This window comes from Abramis brama (assembly GCF_963993115.1).
Source record: "Abramis brama genome assembly, chromosome: 6".
In the NCBI taxonomy this organism is placed as follows: Eukaryota; Metazoa; Chordata; class Actinopteri; order Cypriniformes; family Leuciscidae; genus Abramis; species Abramis brama.
Window position 1 is genome coordinate 35,388,932 of NC_139968.1, and position 21,469 is coordinate 35,410,400.

The window sequence follows — 21,469 nt, forward strand, 5'->3', positions numbered from 1 at the left end:
ATGAGGTTAAGGGTCGGTTTAGGGTCAAGGTTCGGGTTAGGCACTTAGTTGTGATGGGTAAGGTTAGGGTAAGCGGCTATTGCATTGTGTCAATGAATGTCCTCATAAAGATAGATGTACAAGAATGTGTGTGTGTGTGTGTGTGTGTGTGTGTGTGTGTGTGTGTGTGTGTGTGTGTTTTAAATTAGATTTGAACGTCCATAACCCCGTTGGAAACTGGAAAGAAAGTGTGGTGTTTAAGGAAATCAATATGTGAAGATTTAAAGCTTCCTGCTTGTAACAATAGGCTACTAACTTACAGTAATGCCACGTGTTCCTGCAGAACCTATATTTGTCCATCAGGTCAAACCACATTTCTGACAGGTGTAAAGAGAGAGAAAGAGAAAAGGGAGAATACAGTCGGAATTGTGAGGCTTTAAGAGTCGAACTTGAAAATGCTTAATTGATTCATACAATTTTGATGATTGGTAAAGTTATGAGAATAATTATTTAGCCCTTCATGAATCCATCTCTGAATATCTCACTTCAAACCCCTCAGAATAATCCTGAATGTGTCTGCTGGGATTTCCAAATAATACTCAAAGTTAAACCAGTCCAAAATTGTTAAATGCCTTGCTTTGAATAAAAATCTGAAGTTTGTATATCATCAATGGTTTTTAATGTGTGCTACATGTGTGATTCTCAGCAGTCTCCACAGACTCAGCTACGGTTATCATCAGAGGTTCCTAGTGAAAGCGTCACACAGCTGGAAAAAAAATTATCTTCTCATGGCGACAGGTACGTACTCTGTGTGATCCTCTTCTTTACCATTCTGTAAAAAAAATAAAAAAATGTACAAAATAAAAAATAAATCACACGATATATCTTAAAAAACAACAACAACAAAAAACGTAACCTCTGTCAGCGGTTCTCAGTGGTTTTGCTTCGGGACCCACATTTTACTAAAATAATGACATCACTTTACTATATAAAATTGTTTTCCTTCCATAGGTAAGGGGATTTCATTCAAATCAAATATTGACATGAAGTAATATTAGCATGAATGGCACAAATGTATATTATTACACGTCATATTACAAACATAATGCAAGATAAATAATATATAACAACACAAGTGTTATTTAAAGCAACCTGGGGCCCAGCATTATATCACCTTGAGCCAAGTGATTTCATGAATGAATGAAATGAAAAACAAAGGTGTTCTAGAGAATTCAGGTATTTGGAAGACACATGAATCAGAACTGAATTTCATTTCATTGTAATGTGAAAGATTCACTCTTCTTTTAATGAGCATCATCAGCACGTTTTCCCATAGACGGATAATTGCTAGCTGACTGAAATCAATAGAAATAATTCACTGAATACAGTGAAATATAGACAAATAAAGAAGTGTGAAGTCCGCACACTGAAAATTACTGCTCAAAAAGAATTTATTCAAGCATCGTTTCGACCCTCAGGTCTTCATCAGGCACAATGAGTGAACAATTGTGCCTAATGAAGTCCTGAGGGTCGAAACGTTGCTTGAATAAATTCTTGTGTGGACTTCACACTTTTCTTTATTTGTCTGTATCATTCAGTTGTCTTGCATCTGCGCCCAATCTGGGTGTTTGGGATGTGCACACCATTTTTGTATTTTTGATTCTACAGTGAAATATAAACATGGGTCTAACCTTGCTATAATTGCAAAACATTCGTTTTTGTATGTCAAATTGAAACTGATTTCACACAAAGGACTTCACAGAAGATCTTGCCTGTTTGTGCAAGTAATGTGGTCAGTGTTCACGGCATCAGTGATAGATGCTTCAACTGGAGAGTAAATGTTGAAATTAACTTGAATTTCATGTTGAAATGAACTTGGATTTTGCTTTGTCACAGAAAATGCACTGATTGAGAAACAAGAAGGAACACCTTCTTGGAGCTCCTTCAGATTGAATTGACAGAGATTTGACATGGCGCAGAGAGACCTTTTTCAATGATGATGATTCTCCAGATGTAGAAGCCTTTGACACTTGTAAACGATTTATTTTCCCTGTAAAGTTTTTATAGCAGTATTGGTGATAGCCAATTGTATCCAAAGGCAAGTCCTCTAATGTTAATGGAATCTGTTCACAAATATCCATCATGCGGTGAACTGGCTGCTCGGATATCTCGGATACTGTGTAGATATGATAGCTTCTCGCTTTCCGAAAGCCTGTGATTATAGTAAAAACTGTTGAAAAATTACTTTAAGTTATGACTACAAAGGTATATCTTAATTATAGTTTCAAATACTCACTGAAATTGTTCCAAAAGAGAGAGCAGTGGAAGATGGCGATCTGCAGGTACCAACCAACGGCCACCAACTGCCAAATGCAAAGCCCCAACATTCCCAAATGGGCAGTTAGTCAACTTTTTGGACCTTTTTGGATTTTTTTCTGTAGTTTATTATTTTATTTCCCTGGGTCAGAATTGTAAAGAAAAATGTGTCCATTTGTCTCTGTGAGTTGTTTACATCAAAAGTTATGCCACTTTATATCATATTTAGATTTTTTGGGTTTGTGCAAAGGGTTAAAAATAAAGCATTTTGGACATTATTTCAGCTTGGTACCCAATTTAATCTTAAAATAGACACTTGAATGATAAATAAATAACAGATTGTGAAAAAAAAAATCACCCCATGCGCTTGAGAAAATGAAAATATAGTTGATCCTCTACACATCTTTGGCCATTTTTTGCTATTTTTGTCCAGAAATAGGGTCAATATGTTGTCAAATGTCAAAAATAACCATTCCATTAAATTCCTGGGGTCAGAATTGTATGGGAAAATGTGTTCATTTGTCTCTGTGTGTTGTCTACTTTGTGTAGATGTTATGCCACTTTCTACATAATTTTTAGATTTTTCGGGTTCCGGTCGGGTGCAGCAAAAGGTTAAAAATGAAGCCTTTGGGACATTATTTCAGCTTGGTACCTGGCAGATTCTGAAAATAGACACTTTAAGGATTTAAAAACATCAGGTGGCATAAAATTGATCTTACTGAAATACATAAATATCATGATATACTGTGGACATTTGAAGCTGAAACGTCTCTCATAGCTAAAATCAAAAAGAAGCAAATCTTCTCCACATATGATGATGTTCCTGATGGGAGATTCAGATTCTGCTGGTGTGGTGGAACACAGGAGAAATCGCAATGGATATAGTAAAGCAAAACAGAATGCAAGTACATACAGCTTATTTTACAAGATCTCATATATCTTGTTAAATCTGATTTATGATTTGATTTATGTTAAAATCCTTTAAAATAACAGTTATAGGAATACATTATTGTATTATTAAATAATTACAATCCTTTTTTTAAATATAAAAAGTTCTGTTTTGTTGTTTTATTAACACTTTTTGGTTTCACTGTTTGCCTATTGCCTATATAGCTGGAAAGATATATGTATGTTCATGTGATAAATGGCATTAAAACATCTTATGAACATCCTTTTAATGGTGAATTCCTAGTTTGGACACTAGATGGTGGTCTAATGCAGTATGAATACTGCTTGTTGTATACACACACTTTATGTATTAATAAAATATCAGACAATGTATCCATCTCATTGTTCAACATGGAAGTAAGGTGTTTTCTGTGAATGTGCAAGACTTTATTATCCTCGATTTATTAGCAGCTACCATGAAGAATATCAAAGTAAACCAGCTTGTTTATAATTAAGACAATACATTAACATATATGTATCAGTTTTCAATATCGAGCAGCATAACAAGCTGTTTTATACAGTTAAAAATAACTTGGAAGTCAGACACATTAAAATTACAAATGGCCGTGCCCACTCTTATCTAAAAATAAGGTGATAAGTGTGAGATGTGGTTCTTACAAATAGGCTAGTAATAATAAATAGCATGGGAAACAGCAACAGTTATTATAGTGACATTACTTAAAAAAGAAATAACAAAAAATTATTTTAGAATTTATTTTACACTCTTTGAAGATCTTTCAAGAAGTGAACATTATTAATACAGTTTATAAAAACAGTAGGCTAGTATGATACCACATTTATTCTGGGTGGGAATGTGATCAATCCCTCTAGTGGTCAAGTGTTGTTATATTTGTATTTCTGAGGATCTTTGGGATAGAAATACAGAGAGGATGTAGCATTAGATGGGGACATGCACGTTTGATGCAGGATATTATTTACGTTTGGAAGAACATGGCAGCTAAGAAGTTATTCATTGTCAACAATCCAAAGTAAGAGCTTAGACCGTTTTATGCTCTTTTATTTGATCAAAATGAATGTTTTTGTGTATGCTACATCTCCCTGGATGCCGCGATGGTCACGTGACATTATCTTAGTGACATCGTAGTTAATATTAGCTGCGTAGTTATTTGAGCGGGATCCATTTTCTGAAACAATTTCAGTCCTGTGCTCCGGACATGAATGATTCCTAAAATAATGTGTGTTGTTGTTGAGATGTGCAATTATTTTAAGAGACCAGTTTACGATTTTCACCTGAATGAAGATGATGAATCAGGTGAAAAGTCCCTCAGACACACATTGAAGGAGGGAACCGAGACATCAAACCAGAAGATCACAGAGACTGAGAAAAGATGTGGGCACTTTGACTTGTAGCCTAAACAACCTCTCAGAGCACCCTAGGTAGGCCACTAAACAGGTAGCCTACTCACATCCACCAGAACTACATATTAGCTAATAAGGCATATTATCAAATATGTTAAACAAAACATACATTATATATAATGTATAAAGCCTATTGTTAATAGGATTAACACTCCTTTACACACACTAGTGTTTTGTTCCCTGATTCTTCATCTGCACGGGGTGGTTACAGAACTGGAACTGGAGCAGGAGTGGATATCTTGAGCTGTCCTCGTCAATGGAAACTTGAGGTGATATTTTTCTATCTGATTATGATCTTGATCTCATTCTGTTATGCTATAATTTAAAAAAAAAATCAAGATTGTTAGAAGCATTAAGTTAGTTTATTATCAAAATTGATGGAAAAAAAATAAATAATTAACAAAATCATACATTGTAAGTCATACATTGCATTTATTCTTAACATGACCCAGACACTGGGAGAAGAAAAAATGTGCTTTTTTTACGGCAAAAAAAACAAACAAACAGGATATGACCACTATAAGGTAAAAAGGTTATCAAGAATAGTTCTGCTTGGAGAGAACTGATGCTAGATCTAGAAATAACTTCTGAAACTGCACTCTCAGAAATAAAGGTACAAGTGGTCAATGTGGTGGTACCTTTTCAACCAATTAGATACTAATATGTACCCATAATGGAACAGATCACTTAAAAATGAAAATTCTGTCATCACTTACTCAACCTCAAGTTGTTTAGGACCTGTATGAGTTTCTGTCTTCTGCTGAACACAAAAGAAGATATTTTGAAGAATGTCGGTAAGAGCCCCATTGACTTCCATAGTAGGGTAAAAAATACTATTATTATTATTATTATTAGTCCATCAACTGTTTGATTACCAACATTCTTCAAAATATCTTATTTTGTGTTCAGCAGAAGACTGTTCATACAGGTCTAAAACAACTTGAGGGTGAGTAAATGATGACAGAATTTTCATTTTTAAGTGAACTGTTCCTTTAAGGAGTAAATAGGGTACCTTTTGAAAGCACCCCCCAATTAACAGCTTTTGTACCTTTTTTTCTGAGAGTGTAGTTTCAGTAGTTATTTCCGACTCAAAGTATGTGATATTTTCATTTCTCACAGTAGTATCATTGTTTGTCAGACATCATCATTGATAGTTCATAGTTTCTCTGTTGAGCAGAAGTCAATGGCTTCATGTGAGCAGGAATGGAAAAAACACCTGCAACGACATGCTTTTCACAGAAATGCTATTCACTCAGACTGACACCTTTGACATGCATTCACACAAACACGCTATTCACACCTCAGAGATGCTCTCACAAACTGCCATCAAACACAGACCTCCAGCAGGAGACACATGCCCATGCAGAAGCTGTTTGTCTACCCAACAGATCAAACCACATATCTGTGCAGAAGTGTATAAATGAATAAATGAGACCACATCCAGGGTTCACTTTGACTCCTTTTGACGAGAAGTTTGTATCTACGTTTTACACATTTGACCTGAAGAGTAACACATACAAATACTCCCATGGGTCATAGGATTTACATGATTAGTTTAAAGTCCCTGTATTATAATTAAGGTAAATACTTTTAAAGATTTTAGGAGAGCATTTAATATGTCCATTGTTAATATCACACTTTAAACCCCTTCAGGATGATCCTGCTGTATGTCTGCTGTGATTTCCTAATGAAACATGTGGTGATTCTCAAAAAACCCAAACTCAACCATTGACTCAAGCACTGAAAGTCGTTGCAGGATGTTCTTAGTGAAATTATCACAATCTGGGTCTTGTACTCATCTTGTGATCATCTTCTCATAGCGATTGGTGCATAAACCACACGATCCTCCTCTTCAACTTTCTGTAAAAAAATGCATAACACAAGATATAATAATAATGATAATAATAATAATAATAAATGTGAAGTGATATAGTTTTTCGAACTAATAAGGCTTTCATAAAGGGGTGCATTTTAAAGTTAAAATCAATCAATCTGGTGCACTTTGAGAGTTCAAAATTAAAAGCTCCAACCCATATTCAGTGTGTAAATTAAACAAAGGAAAATTCAAACCTCTTTTAGTTGTGTCTGTCTACTTTACACTACTACATTATAATAGTTATAATATTAATCCCATGACAGTAATACCCATATATTGTAAAACAAATGAACTGAAAAATAAAGGACGGTCATTGTCAGCGCAAAACACATTTTTGAGCACGTGAATGCTGATTCTTGTCAGCACTGGATTCTAGTCAGTGCTTGAGCGCTGGTCTATGATTGGAAAATTAATAGAGTTGTTGCAGTAACGATACATAGCTTAGGCTACATGTTGCATTAAACTGGAAGAAGAATCACAACAAGCGTATCGGTGAGAACACTCATTTAAACAGCATATACACACACCCGAACTTGACTGCACATCATATTTTTGACATTATTGATACTGCTTTCAATTGTAATGCAATAGAAATGAACACAAGAAAACCTGCCACACTCTGCGCATATGTTTTACAACATAATTTAACATATACATAGTCCTAACACTTTAAATAGCCCACTTAAAGTGTTTATTACAAATAAATTACTAAATGCTTAAAATGAATAAAAGTAAATTAACAAAAATTTGCGTTTAAATATTTAAACTCGTGAATGCCCCCCTTTCAAAAATCTTGGTTCCAAACTAATGACGGAACAGATGAACAGAATGAGTTATCAAATGAGTAACCATGGAAACAAAGACAGCAAACATACTCAAACTGAACATAACTGTGACTGTACGCCCCTTCCCGGAAAGGAGTGACCTCGAGCCAACAGTTCCAATGAGGGAGGAGGCTGAGGTGGAGGACAGGAACCAGTGTGGTGCAGATGGTGGGAGGAGCCAGGAGGAGGAGGAGGCCCGAGAGTCTCGCCGGGATGAAAACCCACAGCGGCGGCGATGGAGGGAGGACCATGGCAACGACTGAAGGCAGTCGCACACCGGACGAGAAGCGCTGCGTCATGCCATGCCTAGGACAAGTCGAGGTATCGCACACCAGACGCGCACTTTCTCAGTTTATGGCCAGCAATATTGCTATGTTTAAGGACATTATGAAATTAAGATAATGTCTGTACTGTGTTATGATTGTACTGTACAATTAAATACAATCGTTGAAAACTAAAGTCTGCAGTCGGAACACTTTACCTTGTGGCGTCCGTTAACTGAATGAATTGAGAATCTACCCTGAAAATTCGATAACATAAGCAATTTCCATCCATGCAGCTGATTTCTATAAATGAATATAAAACTAAATGTATCTTGCATCACAGGGTAAAGTCAGTACATTAACGACGATTTGAGACAAATATAATCTCAAATCTGACCGACCGTCGTCAGTCAGCAATATTCTGTTCTTGCATGGATATTTTGCTGTATAGCTAGTTAGCCAACAGTTTTCGTTTATTCGTACTTATAATTTTGAGTGACAGATGTTGTATTTAATGTAGCCTATTTTTCTCGGTGACATGATTGTTGTTGACAGTCTCATGATAAGACAAATAACAAATACAATTCTTGCATAGCCAACATTATATATTTTTTTATATACCAAATCACTCTTTCTTTAGGGGAAAATTATTCTAAGTGGACAGCGGGTAAACAGCGGAAGAGAACCTATCAGGGAGCGGGACGGGAAAAACAGTCCCGCGCAGACCTGTACCTGGTGGAGCCGAGGGGCCGAGGGAGGAGCAAAGGCAGAGAAGTCAGGGCAATGACCCGAGGCGGAGCAACGGGATCAGTGGGTGGAGGCGGAGCTAGGGATCCACTCTTATATCCTGGAGCAGAGAGGCTGATGGGGGGCAGCAGAGATTGGGCAGAGTAATGAGGCGATTCCAGAAGAGGAGGCAGGAGAGGGAGGCCGGGCGGGACCAGCAGAGATAAAGGTAGGCATTCAGAGTTGGGCGGGATCAGCGCGGGCATGGAATAATTCTCTTCCTAAATCCATTTCTCAGAGGTCCCTCACTCACCCTCTGTGAAGGGAATGTCAACGAGGCTCCAATCCCCCCGTACTCCACTCTTGCTGGTGATCACACACCTGGTCAGACTCATATTCAGACTCAGTCGCTCCATCTTGTGCCGGCTCTTCATCTGCGGTGGGCTCAGACGTCGTGTCCATCCCACGAGGGTGGTGTCAGGATGGACTCTGACTCAGAAGTGGGGCTGGTGATGTCCTCCTCGGGACTGATGATGAACTATGATACTTTGTTCACCAGCACCCACTCCACATAGATATGTCACAGTTATTTTCAGTTTAGAGTTTGTTTTCAGTCATTGCACTTTATTCACTTGTTCGTCATTTGTTACCATGTTTTCTCATTTGATCAGTCATTCTGTCCAACTGTGTCCAAAGTAGTTCCCTTTGTTTGCTCCTTGTATTTAAGTCCTCGTGTTTCATTTGAGTTGTTTCCCATCTCATCAGTGAACAGTTGTTACCTTGCCTGCTTTCATTGAGTTTCATGTTGTGGATTATCCATTAAATGGATAAAATAATGGATCAAACGACCGTACGTGACAGAAGCCCAGACCAAAGACAAGATATTTGCAGCGTTGCAACAGAGTGAGGTTTATGTGAAAGATCATTATACTATGAAAGCACATTTCCTCCACATAAGAAAAAAATCATGCTCTGATAAAAGTCAAATTATGAGATTAAAAATTCTAAATTATGTCATTCCATTCCATTTTAAGTCAGAATTTCGACATTGAAATCTCATAATTTCATCTTTGTGATATTTTTGTACTTTTTAAGTGATAATTTTGACTTTTAAATCTCATAATTTTTCTTTATGTGGTGGAAATGGGATTCATATTATACAGACAAAAACACAAGCGTACACTGATCAGGATCTGAAATTATAAAAATACTCAACAAATTAACAATAAAGTGTCTCACCGTTTTCTGTGCGTTTCTTTTGTAGAATGTCGTCTCAGCGTAAGTGATCTCATCTGAACAAGTCTCAACTGTATGAACAATAATAAATGCATTAAAACAGCAAGATTAAAACTAGATCTGGTTCTTCACAACATATATGTTATTATTAGGGCTTTCTAAGTTAACAGCAGTTTTTAAAAATGGCATTAACAAATTTCATTTGCTTTAGACCTATAACTTTTTCACAGACAAAAAGTTCCTAAAAGAGTGTTTATCATTAAATTTAGAGAGACACATAAATCACACATACATTTACACTTTTTGACAAAAGTAAAGTCTTTTACATTCTTTGTATTTATTCAGCTTTTGGCTCAACAAGCACAACAAAAGTCATCATTCATATATATTTTAATTTAAGCACCAGCTGCATCTTTGCACATGTAAGGCTACGTTCATAAAATGGAGACATCTTTTTATTTATTAAAAATAAACATTTGTTTTTGTATTTTCAGTGTTGATGCTGTTTGAGAAATACAGAGTCTGTTTTTTGTGCAAGAGAGATGAGTATAGAGCGACATTCTGTGTCATTATTTAGAAATAGACATGAATTCTGATATGAGTGCTATTGTGTTTGACCAACACACTAGTTTGGTTTCAAAAGATGTTAACTACAACATTATGAGAATCATTTTAATTAAATGATAAAATAGGACTATTATTTGGCTACAATTTTAGAGCATATTTTCTATTTATTATTTGTTTGTTTAAAAGCTGTATGTAACACTTGCCTTCTTTGTCAATTTTTCTACATTTCCTGCAGATCCAGAAGATCCAAAATCCTGCAACAATCATCAGAGATCCAGCAGAGATCAACACTATCAGAGACACTGAGACTGGAGGAACTGAAGGAGAGGAAAAGAGAGACATTAATGTAAGTGAATGTGTCTGATCTACAACAGAAGACAGAGATCAGGTCAGTAAACACACACATCTATCATCAGAGCTGTGGTACCTGCACATGTGTGACAGAGTGTGTTGATGTCCAGATGTGTGGTCTGGTTGCTGATGGGATTGTTCAGCACACAGCTGTAGGTGTTTTTATCCTGATATTCCACCTCCAGAGGTAGAGAGAGACTGATGCTGAGATCACACACACTGATGCTGGACAATACACTGATTCCTGCGTACCAGGAGAGAGTCGCATCACTCACATTCAACACTGATGAACACACCAATGAACATGATGATGATGATGATGATGATGATGAAGAACATTGTGAAGAGTTTCTGATGATGACTGGAACAGGCAGATGAGCTGAGAAAGATGAGATTAATAAGCAGAAATATGGATAAATCTACAGTGTTATTTTTGATTTATTGTTGATGAGCAGTGATTGTGTCTGTCATCTCATACTATAATATAATTAAACATTTCAATATTTAAATATCTAATAATACAAGAAGCACAAGAGGAATTGCATCTCGACTCACCATAGACAGAAACACTGAATGTTCTTGATGTCAGTGTCTGCCCTATTGTCTCTAGTTGATAATCTCCAGTATGTTCAGTTGTGGTGTTTGTGATGGTCAGAGATCCAGTTTGATCGTCCAGCTTCAGTCTGTCTCTGAATCTCCCATCAGGAACATCATCATATGTGGAGAAGATTTGCTTCTTCTTTTTGATTTTAGCTATGAGAGACTTTTCAGCTCCATATTTCCACAGTATGTCGTCGTTTTCATGTATTTCAGTAACATCAGTGTTTAGAGTAACAGAATCTCCCTCCATCACTGACACTGAATCACCAAACACACCTGGAGAACAAACAGATTTTAGAGATTAAGGCTCATGATGGTTTTACAAAGTCAGCTGAAGTTGAGAACATCCAGAGCATCAGCAGAAACACAATGTAAAATGTCTTTAAACCGCTACCGTACAGAGAAACTGTCAGAATAAAGCAGAGAAAACACAAATGTCAATTTTAAAGGATAACTCTCGCCAAAATGCAACCTAGGGTCTTTTTGTGAATCTACCCGAGGCAAACATTCGTTTAAAAGCGAATGGAAACGCCACTTTTAAGACTGACGTATTTTTGTTTTCTGTCAAATTGATTTTTGAATGCGAATGATTGGGGCATTTCTATGATAGCATCAAAAATCACTATTTTTAAAACACCAAGAAGGCTCGACACAACATGAAACTTACAAAGTATCACCAGGAGCTCTACACATGAACTCGAGCATTCAAAACATTGTTTGTGTACACAGAGTTTACTAAAAAGAAAGATTTTGAACACAACCCAACACGCGGTAATTCTTTGGATTTTCATACTAAATATTTCAGGCTATTTAATACATTAAAACATAAACGCATAAACCCCAAAATATGAACTCAAAGCAAACAGATTTCCAAAAAACAGCTACAACCGTTACAGTCTTATAGTTGAGTTGAATTTAAAGTTTCTATCTTAAATGTACAGTAAGACCAGGATCAAAATGATGGTTTACATGTAAGTCTGGTTACTTCAAAGTTTAATGTTTGCTGCATCAGAATTATTAGATACATCTTGATATAATCTATGGATTGAAGCGTTATAGTGCATCACATCCTTAATCTTTAATTTATTTTACAGTTGTCTAGTGTTTAAAGTTACATAACATATTGAAAATAAATACATGATTGAAAGTACAGTTTTAATTGTGCTGGATATTTTAATGATTTTTTTTTTTAATAGATGAGATTTAGATCACTAGATAGTCTGCACTATAAGGTTGTGTATTAGTTCAACTTATATGAAAATAACCTAAGTTGAACAGTAGCAGACATGCTTTTCCTAAAAAAAAAAAAAAAAAAACCTTACACATTTTCTTTATAACTTACCAATCAGACTCCAGCCGCACAAACAGAAAACAAACATGCAAGACATTTTCTTCAGTTGTTCAACATCTGATGTGACAGCAGAACTGGTGTGTGAATCCTCCCACTGTTTAACACTCCTCACTCGCTGCATTTGCATAATGTTATAGGTCATCTGGCCCTTGTTAAGACTTCTATTGTTCTTAATGTATTAATATTTTATATTTTAATCAAGTCAATAAAAATCATTATCTTTTTATCCCATAAAGGTTCATATTAGAATCAGAATCAGAATGAGCTTCATTCACCAAGTGTGCGCAAACACACAAGGAATTTGTTGTGGTTTTTCATTTAGTATCTAAACGGCACATATTAGCTCCTTTAAAAGGGCACCGCCCCAGTGAACACTTTCATTCTGAGAGCGCAGTTACCCGACTGCTTTAAATGGATAAAAGTAAAATATTGTGGGAATTGTGGATAACCTGCCTTTCATGGTAAAATGCAGCTCAACTCTAGATTTGTATATTTAGGCTACTCTAAATTTTAGTGAATTGAAAAACTAGAGTAAAAGATAAAACCATCTGGCATCTCACAGTTTGACTGAAGTTCATCATCTGAGTCAAACTGAAAGAGACTGTGGTTGGTTTTTACAGAAATGAAGTTTGACCTGCTGGTGGACAGACATTTAGGTGACACTGGGAATTTAGTGCTTGTGTGTTTAGTTTGAAGGTGAAGAGTTTCTTCCTGTCCTGATGGGGGGGGGGGGGGGTGTGGCATTTAATTATGTCAATGTTCTCAGCTTCAAGTAACCGCTTTACCCGTTTTGCAGTGTGACAGGGGGCATTGTCTTGCATGAGAATTGCAGGCTGATTGGGATATACTTGCAGGGAAGGAACCACATGTTGCCGAAGGAGGTTCTGATAAACATTTCCATTCACCCTGCTATAGCTGTATAATAGGCCCAGCTCCTGCTGCAGAAAACATCCCCCAAACCATGACACTTCCTCCTCCACCTCTGACTGACTTTGTTACTCACTTTGGGTTCAATCTTTCCCCAGTTTGACGCGGAACATAATGTTTCTCATCGGACCCAAATCAATTAAACTTACTTTCATCACTAAAGTGAACTTTTGACCAGTTCTCCTTTGTCCACACGACATGCTCCTCCGCAAAGGTTAGTCTAGCCTTTTGATTCTTTCTGCTGATGAGAAGCTTGGTCACTGCAGAGTGAGCTTTCAGTCCGAATGCTCTTAAACGACGAGACACTGGCTATACATGGACACTTATAATCGGATTGACGGCTCAATCAGACTTAAAAAACTTAATGTAAACACCTTAATCGATCCGATTGAGCTCGATCCAAATGAAATTTCGATGAAAGGGGTGGTTTATTCCTTTTGTAATCCGATCGAGAGAACATGTAAACACTTGATCGGATTGAAAACCGAAACTGAAAGGACTGCGCATGAGCAATGACGTTAAATAGCGTAATGACGTATGATGCGCGGAACAAGCTGTTCTTCCTGTTGCATAAAGTGTTCAGTCATTCTAAAGTTCTCATTTCACTCAGCATCTGTGAAGTGATGCAGGACAACGTCTCACCAGTCCTTGTTTCAGTCTTTGTCCTCATCCACAGACGACTGGTTTTGGGCATTTTTACTGCGTGATAAGCAGCACGGCAAAACGGTTAATGCTCATTATCTCCAAATCATGACTAGAGACAGATTAATATTACGTCTGCTGTTTAAAACAAATAAAGAACCAATAGAGGAGAATAGTTATGCGCGAACAGTGGGAAACTCTTTATATTGTGCAGTGTGCGCATGTCAAAAAATCTATTCCGATTTGAGACTTGTGACTAAATGTAAACGCGCACATCAACCCGATTACTTTATTTATCGTTCATGTAAACACCGTGTTCGGATTCATCAATCGTATTGGTGTCCATGTATGCCGAGACAGATCCTTACAGTAGCCCCGTTTACATGCACACTTTTTTGCTATTCTGATTGAGATCGTTCTGATTGACGGATTCCGGTTGACTGTTTACATGGGATGTTATCTAAACCGATCTGGTGTTTACATGTGCTGACGCTTTCAATCGAAGTCATTTTCTGACATGCGCACACAGCTTGTCTGCCGGATCTGGAAGCTCATTATTTCCACGTTTTCAATCCTGTCAAGATGGTGCATCACTTAATTGTCGCGTTTAGTTGTAGGCATCAGACACGTTTCCACTGTCGGGCCAGTGCGAGCCATAAACGTGGCATTTGTATTGTGTAGGCTATTGTTCTTTGTTAATTATTGTCTTGTTTTGTATTTGCATCAGTTTTTCATTCTCATACTCATATCACACTCATTATAGCATATAATTAAATATAGGCCATCATTATTGTAAAAAAAAAAAAAAAGAAAAGAAGGAAGTTTTATCAGAAAACTGATCAGAAAGAAATCACTGTAAACAGCCTGATCGATCGCAAAACAAGAGCGACTGTTTGCTGGCATTTGTGTTGTTTAATTGAATATTTAAAACCCAAGAATAGATGTTTTACCACAGGTTTACAATACATTTATCATAATGAATTAATTTGTGTCAAAATTGCACATTATCACAGAAATAAAGTGGTTTACCGATGACGTTTGTGAACGTTTACAAAAGAAAGAGGACACAAAACTTATTCGCGTCTGTTTCTGTTTATTTGGTAGCCTAGTAACAGGACGTATTTACATCACATTTAGAAAGAATGTTCATTTCTACAAATATGCCACCAAAAATATGACCTGAGGAGCTTTAGCACTCTCTCCCAGAAGGATACAGTTATATTTTCAGTCAGAGAAAAAGAGTATAGTCCGAGACATAGGCTACTGAAAGATAAAATAAAAACAGGATTATGATTTGTCTGATTTCTTCAAGCGTACATATTTACCATGTTTACTATGGTAATGGTTAGCGTGCATAGTTTTTTTGCATCGGGTATAAATATTCCTACCTTATACGGTGATCAGAAGTAAGAAGCAGCTCAAAGTAATCGGATCAGCTCGTTTACATGGTGTAATCTTTCGTTTGATCGGTTCATGAAAAGGTTTATTCCACCCCCTTCAATCCGACTGAAATTTCAATCGGTTTGAGAATTTTAATTCCGATTGAGGTGTTGACATGGAGCATTTTCATTCTGATTGGACTTGCACCTGGTATTCAACCCTCTGATTATCTTCATTTGGGACGACACTAGTTATCTTTGGGGTCCCCAGACAATAACATTTAATTTTGTAACAGAATAATATATATATATATTTTTTTTACAAATGTAATTTTACACTGTTTATTAATGTTTTACTCAACATTTGTGCAGTTTTTGGAAGATTTATGATATATTTTATGATATATGATATATTTTGCCCATATTTTGTAAAATGTAGTTTTAAAAGTAAAAATGATCATTTTAGCTACTAGATGGCTCCACTATATGACTATATTTGACTAACTGAAAGACATCTTTTCACAAGATTTTCCAGTTGGATTCATATATAAATATTATGAATTCACAATTCTAACAATAAAAATGTTTGTTTTTTTTGTACTGAAATTTTGTTTTTTTCAAATAATGTTACATTATGATTAGAATCAAACCTGAAAAGGATAAAAGTTGCAATTTTAGAGTTTATCATTGTTACGTCCCTAAAATGGCTAAGGGCATGAGGGAACACAACATAAAATAATTTAATTCCCGGATTAGTCAGCCTGGTTAATGTTTCTAAGATGCTGGTGCAAAAGGACACAAAGACAAAAAAATAAGGTTCAAATCATGAAAATACATGTATTTATTCATAGCACCCACGTGCACAAATGAGAGAGAGACAAATACCGTACCCAGGGAGTAGGAACTTGAGCGGGGCTAAATTAAAGAAATAAACAAAACAAAACCCACAATAACTACTTTCCCGTCCCCACTAAACTACTACCACAAGAAAATAAAACAAAACAAAATCAACGGCGATTCAGCACGCCCTACTTAATCTACACTACATAAAACAAAAACATACAATATAGCACCCGCTCCTTACCTGATGTACTAACACGGATTTCCCCTAGGTGTTGCATGAATGGAAGTCACGTGACATGCTTTCCTATTCACTACTCCCTGGCCGGTTACAAAGCAATATACAAAAAGAAACATAGGGACTCAAGTCCAACGTAAACCAAAAATAACAATACTGCGAAAAAAAATAAACGGTTAATCCAAAAGTATAAACAGTGAATAACAAACAAAAGAAAACAAGGCACGTCACGCGTGAACCCAAAACGAAAACCAAACAAAGCTTCTCTCTCTCCCGCTTCCGGTCTACGTCACTCTTTTATAGTAAGGACGCCCATTCAAGTGTATCCTACGTCGTAATGATGATGGACAGCCAGCAGCACCGCCCTGAGAGGTGATAGCGGAGAGAGAAAAACAGCAAAACAGGAAAAACTACAAAAACACCATATCCTCTGAGTACGTAACAATCATTTATTTTCATATAATTGTACAAATGTGATCTACACTTCAGTTACTAACTGTAACGGAACAGATATGTTGTCACGGTGTGGGTTTTGTGTCTTGTTCCTTGTCTGTCATGTAATTCCCTGCTTGTCATGTGATCCTGCCATGTGTCTTGTCCCATGTTCAGCTGTTCCCTGTTATGTTGATTAGTCTTCCCAGGTGTTTCAGTTTAACCACGCCCCCTTGTTATCTTGTTTAGCTTGTGTTCCCTTGTATTTAAGCCCTGTGTTTTAGTTCAGTCCTGGTGAGTTCTTGATGTTGTAACGTTTGCTGTTGTCTCCTTGTTCCCGTCCTGAGTTCCCGGTGTCGTGCCGAAAAGTGATGGTCCGCCGAAAATTGATTGCGCCCAGTCTCTTTACGTCTACAGCTGGATCAAACAGACATAACGTGCAAATAACCATCAGTTTATGTCCGTGGTAATAGCAAAGGTATGTCTGTGTGATACTTTAACGTTTCTTTTAACATAATAATAACAATTGTGGCCAAATAAGTGTGTGCAGTTTATAGCTTAATCAGGTATGACATTTACATGATTATAGGAAATAATAGAAGCCTGTTGTTGCCGATGGAATACGTGTTTGTATTTGGAAAACGGACTGTATCCTATAACATGACTTACTGCGGAGCTATATATAAAATAAAGACATGATCTCTTTTGCAATTATCCTTATGACTCTGCATTATTTTACCTGTTGTGTACCAACCAATCCAGCCATTTTTACCTGTTAAAATACCTTTAAATGTCGAAAACAACCCATAAAATGCAGTATTCTACTTACAACAAAATGATTGAAGCCTCTACTTATTGCAAAAAATAATGCAATCAATTTTCGGCAGACCATCACTTTTCGGCACGACACCTGTTCCTGGTTCCTGTTCTGAGTGTTCTGTCGTGTACCCTGGATTACCTGTTTGTTTGTTTGTTTGTTTGTTTATTAAAGTGCTTGCGATTGGATTCACTCTCCGCTTCATTCCTGCCTGCATCGTTACATATGTACAGTTAGATTATATATTGAGTACAAATACATGACATGAACATTAAAATGCAATGAATTGAACAGCATAAGTTAACAAATAAGCAAATAAGCCAGCTACCTCCGTTTCTCAAGTGCGGGTGAAGCTCCGGGTTTAGCTTCGTCCTGTCACTGGCCTGTAAATTGGGTTGGTCCGGTCGGAGATCCTTTATCGTTTTTTTTCTTCCAGCGAACGCCTTGTGAAAGGTTTTTATTTGTAAATCAATGACAGAATTTGGTTTAACTTCTGCCATTCTCTCTACAAAAATGATCAGCCTAGCAAGGTTTTGTGGCAAGTGGCAAAGTGGCAAAAAGCGTTGAGTTGTTGAATGGCAATCAGATTGGATAAAATAACATGTATCCAATTCTGATTCGCCAGGGACGCAGCGACCTGCGTCCGGAGGAGAATCTTTAAGAAACCAATTAGAGACCAGCTTCAGGTCACATGCTGCCCAAAAATTTAAAGACTCCATAGAGCTGGTAAGTCCCGCCCATCCGTAAAACCCCATGGACCTCTAGGTTGAAAAATCGTCAATGCAAGTGAATGGGAGAAAATAATTATTTTCTGGTCCCGTTTGAATTGTGCCATGAATGTGAACATATGTTGTCTGTGAATTTTTTATATAATTTTTCATGTTACGAGTTTGACAGTATATTGTATGATTCTTCGGCTAGCAGTTGTGGAAAAGACATAACGAGAAAGACTACATGTCGCTATGTGACGCCACCCCATAAAGTTGACTTACCCGTGGTTTTCGCCAACCTCAACGATTTTGTCCTCTCCCTGAAAGAAGGCGGTGAAGTGCACCAAATACACAGCCATGTTTAGCGGGATCCGTGAGCTAGTGTCCATGTGCGAGTGGTGGTGACGTTTCAAACGCGTCAAAAGCAGCGAAGAGTTGTAGTCCACAAAGTGCTCTCACACAAAGTCTAACCATATCAAACTTCTACCCGCTAAATTGTAGCATTCTTCACACGAAAAGTTATATAAAAAATTCACAGACAACATATGTTCACATTCATGGCACAATTCAAACGGGACCAGAAAATAATTATTTTCTCCCATTCACTTGCATTGACGGTTTTTCAACCTAGAGGTCCAGTGGGGTTAGCGGAGGGGGCGGGACTTACCAGCTCTATAGACATCCATTTGTCCGGCGTCCCTCTCACATGAAACCGCATGAAACTTATTGAAAAACATAATAAAGAAAATAGTTAACCGATTAAAGCCAGTTTTTATTAAATGCTGAGGCTCTTACTACTTACATTGTATGAGTAAACTATTTTATTTTTTATTTTTATTTCATTTTTATATCATTTTTGTATACATGTATATTTCTGGAATTTTGATGGGCCTCTATTGACAAGCCCTCTATTGACAAGCCGCTACTCGTGCATTTGTCTTATGTGGACGACCAGCCTTTTTGGGGGACTTGAATGAATGAGTGTCTTTTGTAAAGTTTCAATATTCTAGAAATCACTGATTTGGAACGACCAATTTCTGTTGCAATAGCTGGTCATCCCTTTGGCCTTCATCAGGACAACCTGGTGTCGCAGGGTTCATTCACCTTAGAGTGGCTTGCCATCTTGCAAGGTCAGTTAAAATTGGAAAGTTTGCTGCCTGTTAAATAGGGTTTGCCAGATAATTAAGGAAATTAGCACCAAGTGCCACATTATCACCACTGACTTGGAGGTATTTGAAAGAGTTCTCTAATTTTGACCAGAGTTATTTTGTAATTGTCTCGTTTAAGTTTTATATACTGTACTTCAAAATATATTTAACTAATGAAATATGCAAAAAAAAAAAAAAAAACACCAAAAAAACCCCCCACTGCCCTCCATTTTAATGTGTTAAGATAAAGAGAACGTTTAGTTGAGTTTCTGGATGCTATGCTATTTGTGAACCACTAAATTAAACTAATACACAGCAACAAAATACAAAAAAAATATATTAAAAATGCTACTGTAAAAATGTCTGAAATGGAGCATAGTGACAGTCAAGCACACTGGGCATGAGGCCCCAGTGCATCTTTTAACGCTCCCTCAAAGTCAGCTGAGATATAGCGCCTCCAACTGGGCCAACAATGCAATGGCTATTCTAACAGTACTGTCATGTTTGTCAACTTAATGGGCCTTAACTTCAAAATGCTACAGTAAAAATATCTGAAATTGTGTGTGATGATAGTCAAGCACACTGGGTGTGAAGCACCAATGAAACGCCCCCAAATGGGCCAACAATGTGATGGCTCTTCTTACTGTCAGATTGGGTCCATAACTTCAAAATGTTAGTCTGTGTGACCATACATCTGTATAATGCTTTTCTCAAATACACATAATTTCTAAGCAGCTTTACAGAAAATGCATGTTTCTATGTTACAAAACCATAATAGCATTTTATGAGATGATATCATAAAGTACAGTTGTAAAATAGCACAAATTGTAGTATATAGAAATATCATATATGCATTTAAGCTAAATTAGTGTGTATTTTAAAGCAATGATAGATTTGATTATTTTGTATAATCATACGTTTGATGTCCTGGAGTCCTTGCAGGGGTAGGTTTCATCTATCCAAAGGTGCGGGCTCATCTGAAGTCTTCATAAGAGGCTGGATCCAAGCTGGAGCTGACATACTCTCTAATTACCTTGTGATGTTGAAATTTGTAATAATAATAAAGAAAATATTCAATCGATTTGATGACATGCAATAATTACAGAATAATGTTATAGTTTTTATATTTTAACAGTTATTTTCTGATGTCTGACATTTCTGTTATTTACCTTTCAAAATAGTTAATTAATCTTTTCTGAAAATAGAAACAACAGAATCCCTAAACAGTGTGAATAAGAGAAAACCCACATGGTCCCTAAATTTAGCTGATGACGTTGAATAATAATAATAAAATTTAAAAAAATGTAATTATATTTTATGTGTATATTTTTACAGTCCATTTGCGCTGGTAGGCCTATATCAGTGTAATTTTCATTTCAAAATAGTTTACTTTTCTTTTATTATAAAAATAGACATAAAAGCAACACAATCATTTATAAAAGCGTAAAAAAAGAGCACATTCTCAACGCGGAAGTTCTCATCTTTTAAGGTGGAACGGATAGCGTCAGAATAAAAAGCTGGATTCAGCGTCCTCTATCCAGTTTGCTGTATACTGCTTGTTTATTTTATTGACTATACACTAAACTATCTACTATTACTTAGTATTCGCATTGCGTTTAGGAAGACACTTCAACTAGGCTACTGAAAAACCTATTCTCATTATATTGTTATGACCTGATAGTCAGCGCTAGCAGCTGGGTGCATTATGGGTAATTGTTTGTTGGGAGTTGATTTATGCATTATTAAAGCATGATGGTTGTGTTTTTGTGTTAGTAAAGTTATGTGTGTTTATGTTTAAGGTATTTATGGTGTTCTTGGTTCATTTACTGTTTTGTTATGTGAAAATGTGGTTTTCACCGTCATGGAAAGAGATGTGTAAGATGGGTTTTACTCTGTGCAGTTCTTATTCTCTGGCCAAA

General features: G+C 36.6%; 2 long non-coding RNA genes across 2 annotated transcripts; one reads left to right on the forward strand and one right to left on the reverse strand.

Annotated features, from left to right (window-relative positions):
• Positions 1 to 4,097: 4,097 nt before the first annotated feature.
• LOC311084834 lies at positions 4,098 to 8,535 on the forward strand. The gene is made up of 4 exons (XR_014606632.1): positions 4,098 to 4,641; positions 4,793 to 4,892; positions 7,418 to 7,644; positions 8,227 to 8,535. It is a non-coding gene; the product is annotated as an uncharacterized lncRNA (long non-coding RNA).
• Positions 8,536 to 17,785: 9,250 nt separating this feature from the next.
• LOC311084996 lies at positions 17,786 to 18,819 on the reverse strand. Its single transcript, XR_014606694.1, has 3 exons — positions 18,685 to 18,819; positions 18,021 to 18,135; positions 17,786 to 17,903 (listed from the first exon to the last, which is right to left on the reverse strand). It is a non-coding gene; the product is annotated as an uncharacterized lncRNA (long non-coding RNA).
• Between the last annotated feature and the right edge of the window lie 2,650 nt (positions 18,820 to 21,469).